Source organism: Lathamus discolor, chromosome 3 (assembly GCF_037157495.1).
Source record: "Lathamus discolor isolate bLatDis1 chromosome 3, bLatDis1.hap1, whole genome shotgun sequence".
Classification (NCBI taxonomy): Eukaryota; Metazoa; Chordata; class Aves; order Psittaciformes; family Psittacidae; genus Lathamus; species Lathamus discolor.
Window position 1 is genome coordinate 150,311,249 of NC_088886.1, and position 4,883 is coordinate 150,316,131.

Sequence of the window (4,883 nt, forward strand, 5' to 3'; positions counted from 1 at the left end):
CTGGGGGTAGTCTTGGGGTGTAGTCTCCTCATCTCCCCCTTTGTGAATCCCAAACCTCAATATATATTCTATATGCCTCTCTCTCTTACTCTCTCCCCCACGTTCTATTTACTTATTTCTTTCCCCCTTGCCCTAAATTCTGATGCCTACCCCAGGACACAGGATTGGTGAGAGCAGGTTGAAATTAGTGCCTACAGGCAAAGGATTTCCCAACCTGTTCCAGTGTGATGCTCTTAAGGATCCCCACTCAGGAGCCCAGCTCGGGCTGGAGTGGGAAGGGGAGCTGGTGGCAGCTGCTGAATTGTGCCTGACATCTAATTATGTCCTAGTCCTCTGCAACAGCTTGAAGATAACCTGCCCCTTGCCAATCATCCTGGTAAAGTGCTGCTTTCCTTCTGGATGCCTTTAGAGGCTTCTACAGCATTGAGATCCCCTTGCACGTTCTTGCTACCCGGTACACAATGGACCTGTGATTGTGTTGGAGAAAAACCCCTTTTGGGCCTTAGGAACGTGCATACGTTCCACTTGTTTTGTGGCTTCCTAAGTTTCTCTGGGAGAGAAGGGGATAACGGTTTGCAGTGACTGCGGAAAGTTGCATTTCTGGCTTTATAATACAGCTGTCAACTCTCAAGCAAATAGAACTACCTGCTTCGTAATTAGGACAAGTTTGGCTGAGATTATGTGAGTCACTGGAAGTTATATTCTGTCATTTAACCCAACATAGCTCTATAGTTTCATAAATGTCTTCCCTACAGAGTAAAACTTGAATTTATGATGAAGGTCGTGTAACTCAGCTCTTGAAGGAGGCACAAAGAGGTGGGGTGCAGGATGGAGTCTGCTGGCTGGGGTGGCTTTCCAGGGGCTGACTGCCAAACTGTCTAGCAAATAACCACGTAACAAAGGAATATGCGTGAAACAAAGAGTGACATAAGGAAAAAATCTAATTATCCCAAAATAAGGAAACATGGGGTGGAATTCCAGTGTGACCTTCAAAAACCATACATTTAAAACCACAAGTTTTTCACCCAAGCAACATTTCCTTTGGAACTTTATTATTAAGACAGGAGTTCTTACGGGTAATCTTTGTGAATCACAGAATGGTTTGGGTTGGAAGGGACCTTAAAACTCATCCAGCTCCAACCCCTGCCACGGGCAGGGACCCCTTCCACTGGAGCAGCTTGCTCCAAGCCCCTGTGTCCAACCTGGCCTTGAGCACTGCCAGGGATGGGGCAGCCACAGCTTCTCTGGGCACCCTGTGCCAGCGCCTCAGCACCCTCACAGGGAAGAGCTTCTGCCTAAGAGCTCATCTCAGTCTCCCCTCTGGCAGGTTCAAGCCATTCCCCTTGGCCTGTCTTTTAGAGCTGCCAGGTCTGAAGTTTTTATACCAACACTGATGTGCTGCTTTCTGAGCAGAGGGGTGGAACCTGCTCGTTGCCCTGATTGACTAGGACTGGGAACTGGAATCTGCCTTTATTAGGGTTAACAAGTCCTTAATTAGAGGCAAACATGCTGAAGTATGGGAGTGGTGCAACGCAGATTCTGCTGTTAGCAGTGAGGTTTCTGAATGCAAGAGATCATGTATGGAAAAGGAGGAAATCGTTACTGTTATTCTTGTTCCTTTCATTAGTTCACAGGCAACACGTAGCATTTTAGTGGAAACGAATATGTGTTTGTCACCAAAATTAAGTTGTAGTTTGTGGCTTTAAAATATGGGGAGCAAGGTTACCCTGCTCTTGCAGGGGGGTTGGACTAGATGATCTTTTGAGGTCCCTTCCAACCCTTGGGATTCTGTGATTCTTGTGCTGCTGCTAAGGAATAAGTTCTTTTGGTTTGGACACAGTCTTGTTTCAGTTAGTTTTGCTGCTAAATTTCCAAGTTACTCTTTTATGTGCTCAGAAAGAAAATCTGAAATAGATTTTTTGACTGGAGAGAGGGAAGATTCACCAAGGAAGGTGATAAAGGGCAACCAGCGTGGTTTGTATGTACTCCTATGGAGAAATGTCTTTCTAGAACTCACCTGGTTGTTTTGCTTTGGCTCAAAGCTGACCCCCTGCTAAAAGCTTAAATTGGTTCATGTGCTGTTTGTGAATGGTAAAACCTGACTCGGAAAAGAGTAGTGGCAGTTATGGGAAGTTTATGATGGCTCAGGAGCTCAGCCTGATGGACAAATGAAAGACTGGGGTGAATTTTCCTTATGCGGTTGGCAAAGAGGGAAACAAAGTCACAAATCACACAGTAACTAGAAGAGAGATGCGTAATATTTAATGTCTTTCTCTATCATTGCAGAGATACAAGGAGACAGCTTTAAGAAAGGAAACTCCATAAAGAAAAGGAAATGGCATGTAGCATGTATCAGAAACATTGGACACATCGCAGCTGAGTTACTCCTATTTCTGATGTGCCATTCACCAGTGAAGTAAACAGAGAAGGGAACTGGAAAGTAGGCACTGTTTGACCAGCTCTAATAGTCAATAAATAATTGTGCTTTAGTTGAAATGTGCCATTTCTTTCTGAGTTCCTGTATTACATGAACATAAAAGGCAGTAATAATTAAAATTATAGTTTCTCAACTCTTAAACTTAAGTGTTTGGCAGTTGACTGCCTGACTAATCTCACTTTTCTGCGTGTGGCTTTTTCCTTCTGTGAGTATTAAATAGTTCCAATTGGTGGTTGCAGATTCTTCGGCTATTGTGTCTATCGGATATAACTTGCTCCAAGTATCACTTTATCTTTGCACTCAGGTCAAAGATGTTGCTTTCCACATGTAATAAATGAAGGGGGTCACAAAGTTCTAAAGCCTCAAAGACACGTCTATAAGATCAGGGTGGAGAGGGACCTCCATGTCTTAGCTGGAGGTGGGCTGCAGAGGTTGGCTCTAGGAGCAGCAGTGATGTGTAACCTCGAATCACTGGTGGCACCACTTGTACCTTTTGGGCAAATTTAAATAACGTGTGTTCTCTGGTTTTTATTGTTTTAGTGAATTCAGAAATTAAACCTATCTCATTTTCCTAGGTTGCACAGGTGGTCTCCTTGCTCTAGAAGATGAGTGATTTGGCTGGGATAGCTCCTTAGGAGAGCAGATGCTGGGGATCAAATGTGAGCTCCCCATTTCTGACCTCTCTGCTGAAGCTGGTGGCCAGGGGTGGAAACACCATCACTTCTCACAGCGGTTTTTATCACCTGGACTCTTGTAAGCAGGACTTGAACTACCAGCTCCATTCACACAGCTATCAGCAGGTAAATAACTTTTGCTTACTTCCAACATAGACAGTGTTTAAACTCCTGACTTACAAGAAAATGCTCCGGGCCATTCACAGCTCCACTCCCAAGCCTGCACCTATTACTAGCTGTCTATAAGGGTAACCATTGGGGTTATTTTTATGTTTTAAATTGAGATATTCACAATACAGGGAAAAGTTGGCGAGGGGCTGGTCTTAGATCAGTGCTGCTGCTTATAAGCCATTCTGTGGCTGAAAAATTAACAAATGAGTTGTAGGATAACTCGGTGCTGGTTGGTGGCGTGGGCTTGTTGCAAGTCCTCTGAGTGAGCCTGTATGACAGCTCTGTGCAATGCGGCTTCTTGGGGATGCACAGGTCCATCTGATGAGCTCTCCTGGGTTCAGATCATGCTTTTAAAGTTTTCTCATAAATGCCTTGCTCTTCGCCTAACGATGAGGAGACCAACTCAAATGCATCGGGAAGAGGTAAAAGCCGCGAAAGGCGTTTCCAGAAATACTCTTCCATTTGCATTTTGAATGGGGTCATCAGGCTGGCTCAGCGTAAACTGAATGGAAAATAAAGGCTCCTGCTGAAAATGTTTTCTGTGCTGGCTGTAGAGGAGCAGGGAAAGAGGGTTGGAAAGGATTCAAGGTAAATCACAAAGCGATGTGGCCCTGACGCAGGACGTGTAAACACGCAAAGATCACACAGGACCCCACAAATGCGTTGAGACAACTCAGATTTGGAGACAGCAAACTCGATGACAGAAGTCTAAACAAGATCTCCATTTTACAGGGAAGAGCGGGACCGTGAAGGCAGTCGTCTCCTTAAACATTTATTAATCCCCTTCCCTGCAGATGTAACATTTCCCATGTTTTTCCCCTGCGCTTCACAACACATCTCAGTGCTCATGGCATGAACTTTACCAGGACTGATGCCTTTAGTGGATGACTGGAGGTGAGCCAGAAGGCAATGTCTTCCAGGCATCTCCCCCGACATCCTCCCAACCCACCCTGCTGTTGGTGAGCACCAGGGATGGCAGAGCTCGCTCCGAGCGCTCTTGTCACCAGGGTCTTGCAGACTCAGATCATCTGTGGATCTTTTGAGTTGATAAAGATGGAGATGAAGGGATAAAAAAGGAAAGGCGTTTTAATTCTGTTATTGGAATAACTGAATAATAGAATAGTTTGAGTTAGAAGGGACCTTCAAAGCTCATCTCATCCAACCCCCATGCAATGACCAGGGACATCTTCAAATAGATCAGGTTGTCCAGAACTGCATCCAGCCTGGCCTTGAGAGTCTCTAGGGATGGTGCACCCACCATCTCTCTGGGCAACCCATGCCAGTGTTTTACCACCCTCATTGTATGGAATTTCTTCCTCACATCCAACCTGAGTCTCCCTCTTTCAGTTTAAAACCATCACCCCTTGTCCTGTCACAGCAGGCCCTGCTAAAAAGTCTCTCCCCATCTTTCTCACAGGCCCCTTTCAAGTACTGAAAGGCCACAATAAAGAGTCCCAGAGTCTTCTCTTTTCCAGATTGAAGAACCCCTACTCTCTCAGCTTTTCCTCATAGGAGAGGTGTTCCACCAGCTGAGTTGTCAACCCAGCTATGCAGCGAACCTCTAAAATTGCCTGAAGAATTAATTTGTCTGATTTCTTTCC

General features: G+C 45.2%; 1 long non-coding RNA gene across 1 annotated transcript; it reads left to right on the forward strand.

The window, feature by feature from the left end:
• The first annotated feature begins 1,514 nt into the window (after nucleotides 1-1,514).
• On the forward strand, nucleotides 1,515-4,029 carry LOC136011335 (uncharacterized). The gene is made up of 4 exons (XR_010611339.1): nucleotides 1,515-1,578; nucleotides 2,287-2,440; nucleotides 3,013-3,237; nucleotides 4,015-4,029. It is a non-coding gene; the product is annotated as an uncharacterized LOC136011335 (long non-coding RNA).
• The last annotated feature ends 854 nt before the right edge of the window (nucleotides 4,030-4,883 follow it).